At 40.6% G+C, this 22,189-nt stretch overlaps 1 long non-coding RNA gene across 18 annotated transcripts in view; it reads right to left on the bottom strand.

The window, feature by feature from the left end:
* The window catches only part of LOC147369607 (uncharacterized), a 122,046-nt gene that overhangs the window by 37,828 nt on the left and 62,029 nt on the right, over nucleotides 1-22,189 (bottom strand). For 2 of the 18 annotated variants that reach the window (XR_015167615.1, XR_015167616.1), the window contains exons 5-6: nucleotides 4,401-4,587; nucleotides 2,040-4,090 (exon numbers count right to left, since the gene is read on the bottom strand). The exons of 4 other annotated variants lie outside the window; for them this stretch is intronic. This is a non-coding gene — a long non-coding RNA (uncharacterized LOC147369607). Of the gene's footprint in view, nucleotides 1-2,023; nucleotides 4,091-4,400; nucleotides 4,588-8,584; nucleotides 9,124-18,910; nucleotides 18,934-22,189 lie in introns of those variants that run through there. 12 more of the 18 variants (XR_015167633.1, XR_015167635.1, XR_015167639.1 and 9 more) reach the window with 12 other exon arrangements.

Genomic DNA, 22,189 nt, shown 5'->3' with positions numbered 1-22,189 from the left:
GGGTGGCTGTGTCCCAATAAAGCTTTATTTACAAGAATGAGTGGAGGTGGAATTTGGCCTGTAGGCCAGAGTTCTCCAACCCATGTTTTAATGCACAGGTTCTAAAAACTAGAAATATCACATAGACGTGAATCCTGACTCTCTTATTTGCATACTCCTGAACAAGTGATGGCCTGGTGTGCAGCGATTCATGGGGTCGCAAAGAGTCGGACACGACTGAGCGACTGATCTGATCTGAACAAGTGACTTCATCTCACCATACCTCACTTGCCTCATCTGTAAATGGAAGTACCTACCTCCTAAGCAGTGACTGCAGCCATGAAATTAAAAGAGGTTTGCTTCTTGGAAGAAAAGCTACGACAAACCTACACAGTGTATTAAAAAGCGATATCACTTGGCTAACAAAAGTCCATATAGTCAAAGCTCTGGTTTTTCCAGTGGCCATGTACAGATGTGAGAGTTGGACTATAAAGAAGGCTGAGCACTGAAGAATTGATGCTTTTGAATTGCGGTGATGGAGAAGACTCCTGAGAGTTCCTTGGACAGCAAGGATATCAAACCAGTCAATCCTAAAGGAAATCAACCCTGAATATTCATAGGAAGGACTAACGTGGAAGCTGAAGCTCCAATACCTTGGCCACTGGATGCAATCAGCCAACTCACTGGAAAAGACCCTGATGCTGGGAAAGATCAAAGGCAGGAGGAGAAGGGGGCAACGGAGGGTGACATGGTTGGATGGCATCATCCACTCAATGGACAGGAGTTTGAGCAAACTCTGGGAGATGGTGAAGGACAAGGAAGCCTGGCATGCTGAAGTCCATGGGGTTGCAAAGAACTGGACGTGACTAAGTAATGGAACAATAACAACAACCTCGTTAACTCAAGAGGATTAAATGAATTAGTGTCAAGTGCTTAAAACAGTGCCTGGCACACTGAAGTGCTGTGTGTACTCCCTGCTATCACTTTAATCATCATAGTCTCTATCAAAGGTGCCAAGAAAAAGAAACCGGGCTTGTATCATTGGAGCCCAAGATCCAAATGGACCCATGTTCTTAGCCCAGGCTATTTAGTTGCATGAGGTAATAAATTCCGTTTTTGCTTAAAACAGTTTGAACTGGTTTTTCATCTTATAACTGAAATTACTCCAACGGAATAAATGAATGAACCCCAGATAGAAATGACAACAACCTGACAACGGTGATGCAACCTTGCATCACAGACATCACCAATCGAACACAGCATTTTCTCTCACTAAGCTCAGACAGGGCCTAAGACAGGGCTGTGAACTGAATTATATCCCACCCCCTTCATACGGTGAAGCCCAGTGTAATGGTATTTGGAGATGCGGCCTTTGGGAGGCCATTAGGATTAGTTGAGGTCAGGAGTGTGGGGTCCTTAGGATGGAATTAGCATCTTTATGAGAAGAAATATTACGGGGCTTTCTTCCTCTCTTTCTCTCCACCTGCTCACACTAAAGAAAGGACATACGACAGCACAGTGGGATGACAGCCATCTACAAACCTAAGAGAGGGTTTGCACCCATCACTGACCCCACTGGCACCTCAGACTGCCAGTCCCCAGGAGGAGAAGCAAACGCCTATTGTTTAAGCCACCGGGTCTATGGTGTTTTGTCGCAGCAGCCCTAGTTGATTAAGACAGACATGTTTTCCCCTCAAAACAAGACCTAAGCAGTCTCTCTCAATCAATCAAAGTCAGTACGTGAAATGAAACCTCTTTATCCCTGCTTTAAGTCATGAATTCTAGGGGCTGATCCCGAGTAATATTAATGAGCTTTGTAAATTGTCTCTTTAGCATATGCTTGTGAGAGCAAGAAATTTGCACAAAGTGCTATATACATTTTCAGATGTGTAATCTCCATCTCTAACTTCTCATTTATGAGTCTTTATTCCATTTCAAACCCATATACTTTAAACTACCTGCAAAAAAAAAAAAAAACAACAACAACAACTTGAAATCATCCTATCCTTCTCTTTTCACCAGGCACCTTTTCTCTTAGAACATTCAATAAATGCTGTTTGCATGAATGAGGTCAGCAAAGGCTTGTGAAGAACAAGTTTCTCCTCTTACCTAGGAAGTGATAAAATTAATATACTTGAAAATGTAGTGTGTCACTGATGAATGTAATGTCCTTAATCTATAGTAGAAAAAACAATCACATAATTGATTTGTTTTATAGTCATAGAAAGAGGGGATCTTGAATTTAAAATGCAAATGAGCCAAGAACCTGGATATTTTTCTTTTAATTAGCTATTGCTAACAACATTCCATGGGAGAAGGCAATGGCATCCCACTCCAGTACTCTTGCCTGGAAAATCCCATGGACAGAGGAGCCTGGTAGGCTGCAGTTCATGGGGTCACTAAGAGTCAGACACGACTGAGCGGCTTCACTTTCACTTTTCACTTTCATGCATTGGAGAAGGAAATGGCAACCCACTCCAGTGTTCTTGCCTGGAGATGGGGAATCCCAGAGATGGGGGAGCCTGGTGGGCTGCCGTCTATGGGGTCGCACAGAGTCGGACACGACTGAAGTACTTTGCAGCAGCAGCAATATTCCATACTTCCCAAATCCTTAGCTCACAAGGTGGGAATACCACTGCCACCTCCCTGAAAACCTATTCAGACACATTTCATCTTCTCAAATCAATAGAAATACCATATGTTCATTAAGAAAAGGATTCCTGGTAATGCTACAGCAATTTATGAACTGTGCAGAGCAGAGGTTCTCAAACATGAATCTGCGTCAAAATCACCCTGAGAGCTCATTAAAACCCACACTGCAGACGTTCCAATTCAGTAGGTCTCAGGTAGTGCCTGGGAATCTGGATTTTTAACTAGTTCCCAAGTAATGTGATGCTTAGCTACAAGTGAAATATTTGTGTTAGTTTTCTACACCAGGCAATAAATTATCACAAACTTAGGACCTTTGCAAAACACAAGCATATTCTCTCACTGTTTCTCTAGGTCAGGAGTCTGGCCATGAGTTAGCTGGGTTTTCTGCCCAGAGCCTCCAAGGTGCCAGAGCTGGGGTATCTGTCCATTACTACAAGGGTGTTGACAGAACTCATTTCCTTGTACCTGTGGAAGTCATGGAAGCTGTCTCATCAAGGCCAGCAGGAGGGTTTCTCTCACACTCTCAAACTCTTCTGCCCTCAGGAAGACAGGGTCCCGTTTAAGGACTCACCTGATTAGGTCAGGCTCACCCAGGTTGATTTCTCTTTGGATGAACTCAAAGTCAACTGATGAGTAACCCCATCTCAGGAGTGCTATCCCATCTATTCACAGGTTCCACCCACACTTGAAATGAGAGGATTATACCAGGGGGAAGGTAAGGAGTATACACCAAGAACTCCAGAATCACAGAGGCCATCCCAGAATTCTGCCTACCCCAACCTCTATCACAGTACCTAACCTCACAATATTGAATTATAAATTTGCCTATCTGTCCCCTTATTGAAAAGTACCATTTTATATCAATGCCCTCAACACCAAACACTGAGTGCCGAAAGACATTCCATAAACACCAGATAGCCGAACTAACTGATGAATGCTATACTACTACCTCCTAGTGAAGACCTTTTCTTCCCTACTTACTTTAACTTGAAAGCTTCTGGAAAAAGTGACACATGTGATTATGTGTAATATATTGGACAAAAGAACTGAGGAAGGAAGCAATCATAATCCTAAGCAAAATTCTATTGATGTGTGCACAATTCTGGCTTCAGAGGGTAACACACTTCACATAACAGATATTTAAACATTAACTAGGTTTCAACTGCAGAGAAGGCAATGGCAACCCACTCCAGTACTCCTGCCTGGAAAATCCCATGGATGGAGGGGCCTGGTGGGCTGCAGTCCATGGGGTCGCTAGAAGTCAGACACGACTGAGCGACTTCACTTTCACTTTTCACTTTCATGCACTGGAGAAGGAAATGGCAACCCACTCCAGTGTTCTTGCCTGGAGAATCCCAGGGACGGGGGAGCCTGGTGGGTCGCCATCTATGGGGTCGCACAGAGTCGGACACGACTGAAGCGACTTAGCAGCAGCAGCAGCAGGTTTCAACTGAGATCGCTGAAAGATTTGACATATATGCTTTGAAGCTTCATCTTGTGCTTGGCCATAGTACTTCAGTTTATAACTGTTGTCATGCAAACAGCCTAAATGTCCCTCAACAGATGAATGGATAAAGAGGATGTGGTACATGTATACAGTTAATATATGTATTATGAATATATGTATTCAGCCATAAAAAAAGAATGCATTTGCAATGACATGGATGCAATTATAGGTTATCATACTAAGTGAAGTAATTCAGAAAGAGAAAGAAAAATACCACGTGATATCACATATATGTGGAATCTAAAATCTGACACAAACGAACCTATCTAGAGTCAGACACGACTGGGCGACTTCACTTTCACTTTTCAGTTTCATGCACTGGAGAAGGAAATGGCACCCCACTCCAGTGTTCTTGCCTGGAGAGTCCCAGGGACAGGGGAGCCTGGTGGGCTGGCGTCTATGGGGTCGCACAGAGTTGGACACGATTGAAGCGACTTAGCAGCAGCAGCCTAAAACAGAGAATCACAGATGTAGGTGAGAGACTGCCAGTTGCCAAGGGGAAGGGGAGGTGGTAAAGGGATGGCTTGGGATTCAGGGATTACCAGATGGAAACTAGCATTTATAGAATGGATAAACAACAAGGTTGTACTGTATAGCATGGGAACTAGATTCAGTATACTGTGATAAACCACAATGGAAAGTATGGAAAGGAATTTATGTGTGTGTGTGTGTGTGTGTGTATAACCAAGTCACTTTGCTGTACAGCAATAATTAATACAACACTGTAAATCAACCATACTTCCATTTAAAACAATAAAATATAACTGTCATTACTGTTTATATTGATCATTTGAGCACTGACTATACACCAGGCGTCATGCTAGATGGTTTGAAAGCAAACATTCTCCTATAATGTCCCATGAAGAGTACGGATTATCTCTCTTTTTCACTACTTTACCAGTGTCAACCCAGTGTCTGGCCACTTGAAGGCTCTCAGTAAAACCGCTGTCAAATGAGTGACCAAAAACCCTTGGAAGAAGTTATTATGCCCATTTCAAAGATGAGGAAACATGCTGAGAAATGAGGTATCTTGCCTAAAGACACACAGAGACAGGATTCAAACCCAACTGCTTCACTCCAAAGTCCACACCCGTCAATACTTGTCTGTAATACTTCACTTCTCATCTGTGGAATTCCCACATCACAGTAAATTTTGGCAGTTTAAAAATGGGACTTAAATTGGCCTAAGTCTCTTAAACCAGCTTCCCTGGTGGCTCAGACAGTAAAGAATCTGCCTGCAGTGCAGGGGATCCAGGTTTGATCCCTGGGTTGGGAAGAGCCCCTAGAGAAGGGTATGGTAACCCACTTCAATATTCTTGCCTGGAGAATTCCATGGACAAAGGAGACTGGTGGGCTACAGTCCACAGGGTTGCAAAGAGTCGGACACAACTGAGCAACTAACACTTTCCCTTTTCACTTAAACCAAAGTCTTTTTTTTTGTGTACCAGTCCTGGTTCTTACAGGGATCTGCCTGTCAAGCAAACCTGTTTTAAGAGAGGAAGATGAGAAAGAGAACCACCTGTTATAACCAAGGTCTACACTCCTGTAAGTTTATATCACACACTTTCTTAGGTAATGTAAGGAAGAGCACTGACAAACATTTAGGATTTAATCTGCATGTCTTCCCTAGATGCTAATGGTTTTTGAAGTCCTCATCATCCTTAAAAGACCTTGACCTTTGCTTGACTAAACCCCAAGTGGACATTTCAAATCCTTCCCATGAAATAGAAAATTAACCCACAAAACATTGTGTGGGAAAGACACAAGGGCTTTAAGAGTTAGTGCCATCTGGGAAGTTGGATGCTCAAAAAATATTGGGATATAGAAACAGAAGTAGGCTGGCAGGAAGTGTAAACACAATGGCGTGTGTGTGTGTGTGTGTGTGTGTGCGCGCGCACGCGCGTGCGCACGTGCTAAGTCACTTCAGTCATGTCCGACTCTGTGCAACCCTATGGACTGTAGCCCACCGGGTTCCTCTGTCCATAGGATTCTGCAGACAACTGGAGGGGGTTGCCATGCCCTCCTCCAGACAATCTTCTTGACTCAGGGATCGAACCTGCATCTCTTATGTCTCCTAAATTATCAGGCAGGTAACTTCCCTAAAGGCTCTTGTGAGGACTATCATGAAACAGGCTTATGACTTTTCTTCTCTGAGCTCACTCACAGGTTTAGAGTCACCTCCCAGAGTCCCTGGCAACCAAGCAACCAAAAACTTCTGATGACATGAATAGAAGAGAAATAGAAATCAATAGTGCTAGAGACCTCCCTTGTGGACACATTCTAGGGAATCCTTGGGCTCACACCTTGACTGTGTTCCCACCCACATGGCCACACTCCAGGCTGCCACGGTTTCACCCTGTGCTGCCACCTAGTGGCCATAGCTGCACAGACCAAAGTGTTGTGCAAGACCCTTAAACCAAAGTCTGACACACAGACCCCGGGGGGATGGCACCCTGATTCTGTGCAGTGATTTTGTTCTAGTTTCCTGCAGAGGGGTGCAAACTTGGCAGCTGAGGGAGGTGCTCTACAGTTTCAGTGTGAAATACAGCCATGCCTGCCCACTAGCTCTTTGTTAACAGTCCATGAGAAATTATGTACAGAAATTGAAAGTAAGCATTTAGAAACTCTTATAGTGGGGGAACTAAGATCCTACATGCCGCAAGACAACTAAGCCTTGCACCAGCAACTAGAGAAGCCCACACGACACAAGAAGATCCTGTGTGCTGCAATCAAGACCCAACACAGCCAAATAAATATTAAATTCTTACAGAACTTTGACAGAGTAATTTTAGGACTATGGAATCAAACAATCAAAATCTGAGTATATTTTATTTTGGCATAAATAAGCTTTATTGTATTTTGGCAGAGTTTGGGGAACACTGGATTTCAGAGAATCAACGATCGATCTGCAGACATTTAAAGAAGAGGCAAAGGCAGATGTTTGTGAAGGGGTCCTTGATATCAGTTCATTCCTGAGACTTGATTACCCCCATGTCATTAGGGGCTTCTTAAGTGGCTCCAGTGGTAAAGAATCACCTACACAAGACACAGGTTCAATCCCTGGGTTGGGAGGATCCCCTGGAGAAGGAAATGACTACCCACCCCATTATTCTTGCCTGGAAAATTCCATGGACAGAGGAGCCTGGCGGGCTGCAGTCCATGGGGTTGCAAAGAGTTGGACACGACTGAGCAACTGAGCATGCATGCACATGTCATTAGATTCAAAAAACATTCCTAAATCCTTGTGATGAACATTCCTTTTCTGCTGAAACTTGTTCATGCAATTTTATGGGCCTTGAAACTGAAGTCCTAGTAAATACATTCTCATCAATCCCGGGGGAGGAAAAAAGCCCTACTGGTCTTTATCCTGGTTTCCTGAGAACGTCTCCTAACCTGAGACTCCATCAAAGCAATTCAGAACAATCACTCTTTCATTCTCATCCTTGACTAGACCATTAATTCTAAAATAAAATGGTTGTTTATGTAGGAATCATGGAAAAGAGAAGGAAAATGGCTGAGACAGAAGAGCATTAGTCAATAAACATGTACAGAGAGTCTACTAGGTGCTCTCATTTAGTGAACAGGTGTGAGCAGGTATATGCAGGTTGCCATATGTAACTCAGGTCATAATGGGAGGAGAGTGCTGACACGTCAACAAACAAGATTATTTCAGAGAATGATACATACAAAGAAGGAAATTACATATGACAGGAAAAACAGACCAGCCCCTCAAAACCACCAGCTAAGACAAAGAGAAAGATGAAGTAGAGAAGAAAGGCCAATAATTATAAAAAATATCATTTATTCAAAACTCTATGCCAGGCCTGCTAAATACTTTAAGTACCCTCACAACAACCCTAGGAAATGCTGTTGTCATCCCCATTTTACAGATGGGGGGAATGTTCAGAGAGATCCCCTAACATGCCCAAGATAACAATTGGGAAGACATGAAGGCAGGGTATGAAATTAAATATTTTATCCCAAAGCCTATACGATTAACCACCCATGGAGAGCAACAGAACAAAAAGGTGAGCCTCAGCAACATGACTATTTTATTTATTTTTATTTTTTGATCACTCAGAACAGTCAGGCTCAAACACTCTTGCTTCTTAGGAAAAAAAGGACCATGAAATCCCTTCACATACATATTCCCTTCTGAAAGCCAAATGCAAAGGCCTCCTGTTCTGTGAGGCTGGTGGTTATCAGTAGAAACCAACAGTAGCCAAGTACTTTGGGCCACAAAAAAAGCTTTTTTTAATTAAATGAAGTATAGTTTGTTTATAACGTCATGTTTGCTTCAGGTGTACAGCAGAGTGATTCATTTATATATACGTATATATGTATATATATATTTATACACACATATATTCATTTATACATATATATTTATATAAAAATTTATATAAACTATACACCTGAAAAAAGCTTTTATGTGGCCCAAAGTACTTGGTTATTGTTGGTAACATAAAAGCTATTTTTGCAGAAAGCATCTCACAAAGCAGAACAGGAAATAAAGTTGGATCTTATGACACTATTTCTCCAAGCAGTGGCAAGAAATGGCTGTAAGATGTCTCTTCAAATCCATCAAATGTACAAATGGCATGAACTTAAGTTGAACAGCGATTCAGTGAATCATTGAACATCTGGACTGGATTTCCAACAGCCAGAAGAGCCTGGGGCTCAGGTCTTTGCTTATAGATCACAAACCCCCTCCACCATTTAAGCCATGTCCTTCCTCTCTCCAGGGCGTACCTCTCTCCCTCTCACTCTTTTTCTCTTGATAGGTTAATGCATGTGTTTTCTAATAACAGTTTCGGGTGACTGAAGTCGTCCATCTTCTGGACCTTATTGGTAGGCAGATTTTGAATATAGGCCCCATAATCAGCTCCAGGCAGATCCCCTGACATCCAGGCAATGAGCGAAGATGAACGCAAGAAAGCTGGGTGCCTTCAGGTATGGAAAAGATTTATGGGATGGTGGCTCTACTGCAATAAAAAAAATCCATTCCAACTTTAGAAGTCTAGAATTTGCTGCAATCTAAGATAATTTTTATTGGATTTACCTGCATGATGCTTATTAAATGTATACTAAGGCAATTTTTAAAATATATTTTATTATTTTAAAATTAACTTGGTAATTAACTTGGTCGCTCAGTTGTGTCCAACTCTTTGAGACCCCATGGACTATATACAGTCCATGGAACTCTTCAGGCCAGAATATTGGAGCGGGTAGCCTTTCTCTTCTCCAGGGGATCTTCCCAATCCAGGGATCCAACCCAGGTCTCCCACATTGCAGGCAGATCCTTTACCAGCTGAGCCCAAAGGGAAGCCCTTAGTAAAATTAGCTCTCTGCAAACACCATGTGCTATTCATCTAAGAGTTATAGTTGACCAGATATCACTAATAATAATATTAAGTGCTCAACAAACATTATTTTTGTCAGATCCCACCAGACTAAGTGTTACTACAGCCCTATGGCATAGAGAGTATTATCCCCACTTTAAGGAAAAATTAAATTCAAGCTTAGAAAGTGTTTACCAAGGATACCTCAGGTGAAAGTGAAAGGAGCTCAGTCACATCTGACTCTCTGCGACTCCATGGACTGTATAGTTATCCAGGCCAGCATATTGGAGTGGTAGTCATTCCCTGCTGCAGGGATCTTCCCAGCCCAGGGATTAAACCCAGGTCTCCCACACTGTAGGCAGATTCTTTACCAGCTGAGCCACCAGGGAAGCCCACTTCAGGTATGATTCAAATCTAAACTCAGGAGACAGGATCAAGAGTAGGAACACGGTGGGAAGACCTGAGTTCCTCGTCCCCCATTGAACACATCAAAACCACAACTACATATAGAGCAGTTCTTACAGAGAATGACCTGAAGACGAGCAGAATAGCTCTTGACCACCACGGCTATAAAGAAAGAACCACATGGAGTCTGGTAGGAGTGGAGGAGAAGCAATCAAGCCCCTAGTGGGTGACCCAGAAGAGGAGAAGAGTATCAGAGGCTCAGGGATCTTCCATAAGGAGCAAGGGTTTGACCCCCAGACTAGGCACCCCAGCCCTGGGGTCCGGCACTGGAAGGATGAGCCCCCTGGGCTGAACTGAAAATCAGTGAGGCTTACTTTAAGGCTTTAAGAAACCAAGACTTTGCTCTTGAAGATCATGCACAGACTTGCTTGCTACCAATCTTAGCACAGAGGTAGCAGATTAAAAACTGCCCGCTGCTCTCATCAGCTTACCAAGACTGCCCCAGAGCACTGCCCTCTCTCCAATCCCCACTAGGCTCTTGCTTCAGAGAGGGGCTCCATGATATATTGAAAGTGTTGAAAGGAAAATATCTATAATCGAGGATACTCTACCAGGAAGATTATCATTTAGAATGAAAGAAAAAAATAAAGAATTTCTCATGCAAGCAAAAACTAAAAGTTCACTAATAATATACCTATCCTAAAATGTTAAAGACTTCTCTTAAGGGGAAAAGAAAAGGCTACAACAAGAAGTAAGAATACATAAGAAAGAAAAAAATCACACTAGCAAAGGCAAATATATAATAAAAGTAGTGGATCAACCACTTAAATAAGCTAGTATAAAGATTAAAGGACAAAAATATTGTAAAAATTAATTATAACCACAACAAACAAGTGATGGGATAAACATGAAGATGTAAAATATGACATCAAAAACCCAAAATGTGGGAGAAGGGAGTAAGAAATAATGTATATTTTTTTAGAATGTGTTTGGACTTAAATGATTGCCAGTTTAAAACAAGTGGATATAGTTACAGGTCAGGAAGATGTCCTGGAGAAAGAAATGGCAACCCACTCCAGTATTCTTGCCTGGGAAATCCCATGAACATAGGAGCTTGGTGGGCTACAGTTCATGGGGGTGCAAAAGAGTCAGACATGACTTAGTGACTAAACAAACAGCATATATGAACCCCATGGTAATCTCAAATTAAAAACATAAGAAATACACAAAAACCAGTAGGAAAGGAATACAAGCATACTGTTAAAGAAAATCACCAAATCACAAAGGGAGAAACCAAAAGAAGAATAAAAGAACAGAGACGAGATACAAAAACAACTGAAAAACAAGTAACAAAATGCCAGTAAGTACATAACTATAAATAATCACTTTTTTGTCACTGGACTAAATGCTCCAAGTAAAACATAAAGGGTATAGCTGATTGGGTAAAAAAAAAAAAAAAAACAAGCAGACTCATTTATATACTGCTTACAGGAAACTCATTTCAAAGCAAAGATATACAGACTAAAAGTGAGAGGATAGAAAAAGATACTTCATGAAAACAGACACTACAAGAAAGCAGGGGTAATATTAATAGCACTCATATTAGACAAAATACACAAAGAAGGGCACTCTGTACATAAGGGGATCAATACAAGAAGAGGTTTAATATGCTCCCAAAATTGGGGCACCTAAATACATAAAGCAAATACTGAGAGACTAGGGAGAAATTGAAAATGATGTAATAATAGTAGGGGATTATAATACCCCACTTACATCAATGGACAGATCATTCAGACAAAAAATCAACACGGAAGCAGTAGTGCAACAATAGATCAGATGCACCTTAACAGACAGCTACAGGACATTCCATCTAAGAACAGCAGAACACAAATTCTTTTTAAGTTCACATGAAATATTCTCCATGCTAGACCACCTGCTAGGCGGCAAAACATAGCCTCACAAAACACAGCAAAATATGCTTCAACAAATTTAAGAGGACAGAAACTATATCAAGCATTTTTTTTCTGACCACAGTGGTTTGAAACTAGAAACTAATTACAGGAAGAAAAATAGGAAAAACTCAAACATGTGAAGACTAAACAACAGGCTACTCAAAAAACAATGGGTAAATGAAGAAATCAGAGGAGAAATCGGAAAATATTTCAAAACAAATGAAAGCACAACTTCTCAAAATCTGTGTGATGCAGCAGAAGCAGTTCTAAGAGGGAAGTTCTAAGGCCTACCTCAAAAAAATTAGAAAAATTTCAGATAAACAACCTAACCTATCCTCTAAAGGAATTAGAAAAGGAAGAACAAACAAAGCCCAAAGTCAGCAGAAGGAAGGAAGTAATAAAGATCAGAGGGCAAATAGAGACTTTTTTAAAAAGAGAAAAGATCAATGAAACTAAGAGATGTTTTTTCAAAAAGATAAACAAAATTGAAAAAACTTTAGCCAAACTCATTGAAAAAAAGAGAATTAAATAAAAGAAACTAGAAGTGAAGGAGGAGAAATTACAACTAATATCACAGAAATACAAACAATTATAAGAGAACAATATAAACAGAGGAAAACAATAGAATGGAAAGATTACATACCTCTTTAAGAAAATTGGAAATACCAAGGAAACATTTCATGCAAAAATAAGCACAATAAAGGACAAAACCCAGCAAGGACCTAACAGAAGCAGAAGAGATTAAGAAAATGTGGCAAGAATACACAGAAGAACTGTACAAAAAAACTTTTAATGACCCAGATAACCATGATTCTGTGTTCAATCTCCTAGAGCCAGACATTCTGGAATGTGAAGTCAAGTGGAATTTAGGAAGTATTACTACGAACAAAGCTAGTGGAGGTGATGGAATTCCAGTTGAGCTATTTCAAATCCTAAAAGATGATGCTGTGAAAGTGCTGCACTCACTATGCCAGCAAATTTGGAAAACTCAGCAGTGGCCACAAGACTGGAAAAGGTCAGTTTTCATTCCAATCCCAAAGAAAGGCAATGCCAAAGAATGTTCAAATTACTGTAGAATTGCACTCATTTCACATGCCAGCAAGATTATGCTCAAAATCCTTCAAGCTGGCTTTGGCTGTACATGAACTGAGAACTTCCAGATATACAAACTGAATTTAGAAAAGGCAGAGAAATCAGAGATCAAATTGCCAACATTCGCTGGATCATAGAAAAAACAAGGGAATTTTTTTTTTTAAAAATCTAATTCTGCTTCATTGACTATGCTAAACGCTTTGACTGTGGATCACAACAAACTGTGGATATTCTTAATGAGGTAGGAATACCAGACCACATTACCTGCCTCCTGAGAAGCCTGTATGCAGGACAAGAAGCAGCAATTAGAACTGGACATGGAACAATAGACTGGTTCAAAATTGGGAAAGGAGTATGCTGCTGCTAAGTCACTTCAGTCGTGTCCAACTCTGTGTGACCCCATCGACGGCAGCCCACCAGGCTCCACCGTCCCTGGGATTTTCCAGGCAAGAACACTGGAATGGGTTGCCATTTCCTTCTCCAATGCATGAAAATCAAAAGTGAAAGTGAAGTGGCTGAGTCGTGTCCGACTCTTTGCGACCCCATGGACTGCAGCCTACCAGGCTCCTCCGTCCATGGGATTTTCCAGGCAAGAGTACTGGAGTTGGGTGCCATTGCCTTCTCCGGGGAAAGGAGTATGCAAGGCTGTATATTGTCACTCTGCTTATTTAACTTATATGCAGAGTACATCATGTGAAATGCTGGGCTAGATGAAGCACAAGCTGGAATCAAGATTACTGGGAGAAATATCATCCACCTCAGATATGCAGATAACACCTCTTTAATGGCAGAAAGTGAAGAGGAACTAAAGAGCCTCTTGATGAAGGTGAAAGAGGAGAATGAAAAAGCTGGCTTAAAACTCAATATTTAAAAAACTAAGATCACGGCATCCAGTCCTACCACTTCATGTTAAATAGATGGGGAAAATGTGGAAACAGTGTCAGATTTCATTTTCTTGGGCTCCAAAATCAATGCAGACAGTGTCTGCAGCCATGAAGTTAAGACGCTTGCTTCTTGGAAGAATAGCTTGGACAAACCTAGAATGGTATATTAAAAAACAGAGATATCACTTTGCTGACAAAGGTCTGTATAGTCAAAGCTAGAGTTTTTCCAGTAGTCATGTATGGATTTGAGAGTTGGACCAAAAAGAAGGCTGAGCACTGAAGAATTGATGCTTTCCAACTGTGGTTCTGGAGAAGACTCTTGAGAGTCCCTTGGACAGCAAGGACATCAAACCAGTCGATCCTAAAGGAAATCAACCCTGAATATTCATTGGAAGGACTGGTGCTGAAGCTCCAATACTTTGGCCACCTGACATCAAGAGCTGACTCCTTAGAAAAGACTCTGATTCTGGGAAAGACTGAGGGCAAGAGGAGAAGGGAGCAACAGAGGATGAAATGGTTGGATGGCATCACTGACTCAATGGACATTAGTTTGATCAAACTCTGGGAGATAGTGAAGGACAGGGAAGCCTGGCATGCTGCAGTCCATGGGGTTGGACTCCACGCAAAGAGTTGGACAAAACTTAGAGACTGAACAACAATAAACAGTTACACATAACAAATTGGACAACCTAGAACAAATGGATAAATCCTAAAAATATACACTCTTTCAAGACTGAATTAGGAAGAAATGGAAAATCTGAAGAGACCAATTACTAGTAATCGAAGAACTGCCATCAACAACAGAGAAAGTCCTGGACTGGACAACTTCATAGGAGAATTTTACTAAACATTTAAAGAAGAGTTAATACCTTTACAAACTACTTCAAGAAAATCAAACTTCCAAACTCATTCTACGAGCCCAGTATTATCTTGATTCCAAAACCAGACAGACATTTTTAAAAAAGAAAATTATAGGCCAATACCCCTGATAAACATAGATACAGAAATACTCAACAAAAGATTAGCAAATCACATTCAACAAAACATAAAAAGGATCATATACCAGGAACAAGTAGGATTTGTTCCTGAAATAAGTGTGATTTATTTCAGGGATGCAAAGGTGGGTCAATATTCATAAATCAAACAATGTGATGTACCACTTTAACAAAACATTAAAATCACACAATCTTATCAATGCAGAAAACGCATTTAATAAAATCAGAGATTTTCCTGGTGGTACAGTGACTAAACTCTGTGCTCCCAATGCAGGCAGCCCAGCTTCAATCTCTGGTCAGGGAACTAGATCCCATATGCCACAACTAAAATTTGCATGCCTCAACTAAATCCCACAGTTCAGTTCAGTCGCAAGTCATTTCCCACTCTTTGTGGACACCCATGAATTGCAGCACGCCGGGCCTCCCTGTCCATCACCAACTCCCAGAGTTCACTCAAACTCATGTCCATCGAGTTGGTGATGCCATCCAGCCATCTCATCCTCTGCCGTCCCCTTCTCCTCCTGCCCCCAATCCCTCCCAGCATCAGGGTCTTTTCAAATGAGTCAACTCTTCACATGAGGTGTCCAAAGTACTGGAGTTTCAGCCTCAGCATCAGTCCTTCCAATGAACACTCAGGACTGATATCCTTTAGGATGGACTGGTTGGATCTCCTTGCAGTCCAAGGGACTCTCAAGAGTCTTCTCCAACACCACAGTTCAAAAGCATCAATTCTTCAGTGCTCAGCTTTCTTTATAGTCCAACTCTCACATCCATACATGACTACTGGAAAAAGCATAGCCTTGACTAGATGGACCTTTGTTGGCAAAGTACTGTGTCTGCTTTTTAATATGCTGTCTAGGTTGGTTATAACTTTCCTTCCAAGGAGTAAGCGTCTTTTAATTTCATGGCTGCAGTCACCATCTGCAGTGATTTTGGAGCCCACAAGCCACAACTAAAGATTCCATATGCTGCAACTAAGACCTGATGCAGCTAAATAAATAAATAAAAACCTTTTAAGTTAACATTTAATCATGATAAGAACTCATAGAAAGGGGGATATAAAGGGAACATACCTCAACAGAGTAAAGGCTATATATGATATACCCACAAGAAACATACTAAGATCAGAAACAAAATAAAAACACCCATTCTCACCACTTTTATTCAACATGGTATTGGAACTTCTGGGCACAGCAATTGGACAAGAAAAAGAAATAAAAAGAATCCAAATTGGAAAGGAAGAAAAACAACTGTCACTGTCTGCATGTCACATGATACTATACAGAGAAAATCCTACCCAGAAGTCACCAAAAACTATTAGAGTCTGCTTATCCATGAATTGCAGATTGTAAAGCTGCAGGATACAAAAGTAATGTAAATAAATTTGTTGTATTTCTATACACTAATAATGAACCATTGGAAAGAGAAATCAAGAAAATAATGTACAATTGTATCAAAAAGAGTAAAACACCTAGGAATAATTTTAATCAAGGAGGTAAAAGATCTAAACTCTGAAAACTATGAGACACTGAGTAAAGAAATTGAAGATGATATAAATAAATGGAAATATATTGCATGCTCATGGATTAGAAGAATTAAAATTGTTAAAATGTCCATACTACCCAAAGCAATCTAGATTTAATGCAATCCATGTCCAAATACCCATGACATTTCTCATAGACCTAGAATAACATTAAAATGTGTATGGAACCACAAAAAAACAAACAGCCAAAGCAACCGTGACAGAAAAGAGTTGCAAATCAAAACTATAATGGGGTACCACCTTACACCACTCAGAACAGCCATCATTCTAAAAATTTACAAATAACAAATGCTAGAGAGAGTGTGGAGAAAAAGGAACCCTCCTATATTGTTGGTAGGAATGTAAATTGGTACAGCCACTATGGAAAAGAGCATGGAGGTTCCTCAAAACACTAAAAATGGAGTTGCCATATGACCAGCAATCCCATTCCTGGGCATATATTCAGATCAAACTATAATTCAAAAATATACATGCATCTTTTTGTTAAACTATTCACAATAGTATGTGGCACTATTCACAATAGTCAAGACATGAAAAAAACCTAAAGGCCCACTGACAGATGAATGAATAAAGATGTAGAATATATATATACACACACACACATAATGGAATACTACTCAGCCATAAAAAAGAATGCAATAATGCCATTTGCAGCAACAAGGATGGATCTAGAGATTATCCCACTAAGTGAAGTAAGAGAAGAAAAGAGAAGGAAAATACCGAATGATATCACTTACACGTGAAATCTAAAATGTGACATAAATGAACTTACCTACGAAATAGAAACAGACTCACAGACACAGAGTTGTGGTTGCCGAGGAGGAGAGGGTAAGGGAGGGAGGAACTGGGAGTTTGTGACTAGCAGAGGCAAACTATTAAAGAATGGATAAATAACACAGTCCTACTGTATAGCACACTGAAATATGTTCAATATCCTGTGATAAACCATAATGAAAAGAATATGATACATGTATAGATGAATCACTTTGCCATACAGCAGAAATTAACATGACATCGTAAATCAATGATGCTTCAATAAAATAAAGTTAAGGAAAGAAAAAGAACGAAGTTGAAGGTATCACACGCCCTGACTTCAGACTATACTACAAAGCTACAGTAATCAAAACAGTATGTACTAGCACCCAAAACAGACAAACACAACAAAACAGAATAGAAAGCCCAGAAGTAAACCCATGCACATATGGCCAATTAATCTATGACAAAGGAGGCAAGACCATACAATAAGAAAGGACAGTCTCTTTAATAAGTGGTGCTGGCATATCTGGACAACTTGCAAATAAAAGAATGAAATTACAACATTTTTTCACATCATATACAAAAATAAATTCAAAATGAATTAAATCTAAATGTAAGACAAGAAACCATAAAATTCCTATAAGAAAAAATAGGTGTGTGTTATTTGACACTGGTCTTAGCCATATTTCTTTGGATCTCCTTGGGAAAGGGAAAAAACAAAAATAAACGAAGGGGACCCAACTTAAAAAGGGGATCAACTTAAAGGCTTTTGCAAAGTGAAAGGAACTGTCAATGAAATGAAAAGACAACCTACTGAATGGGAGAAGATATGTCTTATAAGGGGTTCTTATCCAAAATATGTAAAGAAATTATATAATTCAACATCAAAAACACAAATAATCTGACTTTAAAATGGGCAGAGAACCTGAATAGGCATTTTTCCAAAGAAGATATACAGATGGCCAACAGGCACATGAAAAGATGCTCAACATCACTAACCAGGGAACCACAAAATCCACAGTGAGATATCACCTCAGATATGTCAGAATGGCCATTATCAGAAAAGTCTACAAATAACAAGTGTTAGTGAGGATGTGGAGAAAAGAGAACCCTTGTGCACTGTTGATGTGAATGTAAATGAGTGCAGTCACTAAGGAGAACAGCATGGAGTTTCCTTAAAACATTAAAAATGGAACTATCATAAGACCCAGTAATTATACTCTTGGGTACTTATCCAAAGAAAACAAAAACACTAATTCAAAAAGATGCAGGCACCTCAATGTTCACAGCAGCATCATTTATGATTGCCAAGATATGGAAGCAACTTAAGTGCTGACAGATGAATGGATGATGTGATACACACACACAATGGAATATCGCTCAGTCATAAAATTTTGCCACCTCCAACAATATGGACAGACCTAGAGTGTGTTATACTTAATGAAACAATTTTGACAGAGAAAGACAAATACCGTATGTTCTCACTTACGTGTGGCACCTAAAAAATAACAAACAAATCTAACAAAACAGAAACAGGCTCACAGAGAACAAACTAGTGGTTACTGGCTGGGAAAAGGGTGATGGGAGGGGCAAGGTACAGGAAGGGAACGAAGAGGTACAGACCACTGTTGTTATTGTTTAGTCATTAAGTTGTGTCCGACCCTTTGCAACCCATGGACTGTGGTCCTCTGTTCAGGGGATTTCCTAGGCAAGAATACTGGAGTAGGTTGCCATTTCCTTCTCCAGGGGAGCTTCCCAATCTAGGAACTGAACCAGAATCTTCTGCTTGGCAGGCGAATTCTTTACCTCTGAGCCACCTGTGAATACTATTAGGTATAATAAGAAGTTACAAGGATATAATGTAAAGCACAAGGAACATAACCAATATTTTATAATAACCTTATATGGGATATAGACTATAAAAATTTTGAAATGCTATCTTGTACATCTGAAACTAATATAGTAATTGAACTATACTTCAATTTAAAAAAAAAAAGGAATGATAAGCAAATAGAATTACTACATCAGATAAAAGAAAAGCAGCGGGTGCAGTAGCTTCCTAAATCACCTGACATGGAGATGGGCATCTAGGGTACTGAGCAAGAAAGTTCAAATCTAGTCCTTAGGCACTCAGGAGTAAGTAGCTCCATGAGCTTGACCTATCAGCTTGACCCTGTGCTTCTGGTTCTAGTTAAGGGTCAGATAAAATACCAAGGGATCACAGGGACCAGGAGGAAGGCTATACTACTAACACAAAGCTCTGCTCTGAAGCAGCCCTGTATGATTCTGTCCAGAAACACGGGGTAGGATCATGCTGTCATGGGCCATTTGTGCGCCCTTCTGGATACACCCTACTCCTTGACTTTTGGCCCAAGTTCTAATCTGGACAATCTGTCATCTGCTGCCTGCCTATATATTAATAGTTTCCTCTCTGGCCTTCAGTATATTTATTGGTAGAATGGTAATCTCTGATTATCTTGTATTCATGGAGTGATACGGATATGAAAGGATTTTGGAAAATGTAGTAAGTTAAATAGAGTGGGGCAGAGGCAATGACTTCTTCCCAATTTGGCCATTCCTGCTTCAGAGCCATTCTCCCAGGTCCCAGCTTCCAACTCTATCCCAACCTTTTGATCAATCTTTGCCTACCAAGGGGCAAAACTACATGTTATCCCAAGGAACAGGGACGACTACTAGACTCCATTTCCTCTCTTTACCAATTCCTCTGACCATTCTTCAACCTAGAAACTGGGACCACTTTCATGACTGGTGGAGATTACTGACTGGTCACAAAAGGAGTGGCATGTACACTTCATAGAGGGCATTTCCATTATGAATGGGGTGATGCACTCAGCAGTGTGACATAACTGCTGGATCAGGTCTGAGTTTCCACCAGTTACTGATTTTCATAGGATGAGTATGCACAGAGTGCCAATTGAAAGAAACACAAGAAAACTACCTGCAATTTCCTCCTCTCAATTCCAGCCTCCATCTCCTCTTCCTGCTCATTCTTGCTCTCACTGTCCAACTCACCTTCCTCCCCTGTATCCTCCATCTTTTTGCCCTTGGCCTCCTCCCCGGCACTATGCTCCTCTCTCAGTTTTGAGCCCCACCTGTTTCCCTCCTCTGACTAGTGTCATCCCTTCCTGTCACCCTACCTTAAGGACTTCCATGCCCGGCTCTTCCCTTGTTCCCTGCAGACCATCCACTTGCCACCCTGTTCGTCTTGGCCCATTGTCTCTTTACTCCTTTGTTCTTGCCCCTACTCCTCCTCCGACCCCTTCTAGTCCTTTGGACTCTGATTCTCACTAATACTCCAGCTACCCCCAAGCTGGTAATTCACAAGTATCATCCTGAAGAGATGGGTTCCCTACAAGGGGACTAATCTGGTGAAGTTCAATCAGGAATTAGATTGTGGATTCCCTGGTGGACATAGGGAATTCAAGATGACGGCCAAACAACATTCAGCATAAAGGTAAGCTCAGTTCCTTACAGGACCTCCTCCATCCTCATTATCTTACTCCTATCCCTAGTTTGCCTTCATCTTCATCTTGTCACTTCTCTTCAGATGCCGGAGACATCTTCAACAAACTCCTTTCTTCTGTTTCTTTCCTCTCCTGCCTGATCACCAAGTCTGCACAATCTGTACATCTCCAATTGGCTTCTCCATGAAACTTGGTCTGTGGCCACAAAGCAAATAGTGAGACCAGTGACAGAGAAGGTAGAGAAGAGGGAGGAGTAGAAAGCATCTTACCTTATCTCTAGGTGGGTAAGTTCTATTGATCTACCTTGGGTTAAAGTGAGCCCAAGCATGGGTGACCCCTGAAAACTCACATATGGGGCACAAGGTCCCTACTCCAGAGAGATGAGAACTCAAGGGATTTTGGTCTGGTTCTTCCAAGACTCCCATTTATTTTCTGTATCCTAGGGTTCTAGAACCTTGCCAGGGACTTTCCACCCCTGAGAAGAGGAAGGACCCTCCACTGTGTTCTCAGCAAAGAGGTAAAGCTTGAGCCTCTTTCTCAGTCAGCTGATCATACCCCAGAATGTGGAAGGTAGCAGAGACTGGAAGGCAAGGACAGGTCCACATCCTACCTAGAAGATAGCATCAGATGAACATGTATTATTTTTTAAGTGCTCTCTTCAAACTGATATATGATTCAATATAATCTCAATCAAAATCTTTACAGATATTTTGGGGGAACTTGGCAAGTAATTTATATGGAAAGGCAATAAACCGATAATAGCCAAGATTCTCCTAAGAACTAGTAGGAACAACTTCCCTACCAGATATCAGGACTCACTGTGAAAATTATAGTAGTTAAGATAGCGTTAAGTTATTAACATGGCTGGTTCTTTGCAGTCTCCCAACATAGCAAGTCATTCCTAAATCTAAAATTATACTAGTTAAGCCAGTGTCTACTGGTGTAAGCATAGACAAATAGACAGATGGCGTAGAACAGAATCCAGAAACAGATTCACACATGTGTGGATATTTAAGACAGAAGTTTCATGGGGTTAGGGTTATCTTTTCAATAAATTGGTTCTGAGTCAGTTGGATATTCATATAAAAAAAAATTAAGCTAGGTTACTACCTTGCACTACACACAAAAATTTCAGAGAGAACACGGATATAAATGTGAAAAGGTAAAAACAGTAACTCTTTTAGAACTGCTCTGGTCATGCTTGGCTATTAAGCACTTGAGATGTGCTATTACATGTAAAATTCACACTAAATAGTAAGAAAAAGACAATAAAATCTCAATTTTCATACTGAAATGCTGAAATGGAAATAATCTAAATATACTGGTTAAACTAAACATTTTAAAATTGTTCAGTTGCTAAGTGGCATCTGGCTCTTTTAAGTACATATCCAGACCCTTCAAACTCCACAATTCCACTAGATTGTCCAGACATCTATTTCATGAAACTGTCATCAACAGCTACTTGGCAGAAATAAAATATTTTTCAAAATCACTCTAAAATCCACAGCAGCCTTGTATTCTCCAAGACGGGAAAAGAAGTGAGTTTTCCCTGTGGCTAAAAGGCTCTACCAACCATGGAGGGTTCTAATCCATCTCG

This window comes from Bos grunniens, chromosome 7 (genome assembly GCF_055505025.1).
Source record: "Bos grunniens cultivar Pamir isolate PY7600 chromosome 7, Bosgru_T2T1.0, whole genome shotgun sequence".
NCBI lineage: Eukaryota > Metazoa > Chordata > Mammalia > Artiodactyla > Bovidae > Bos > Bos grunniens.
Note: the sequence above shows the minus strand (reverse complement) of the source record. Positions and strands in the feature narration are given on the sequence as shown.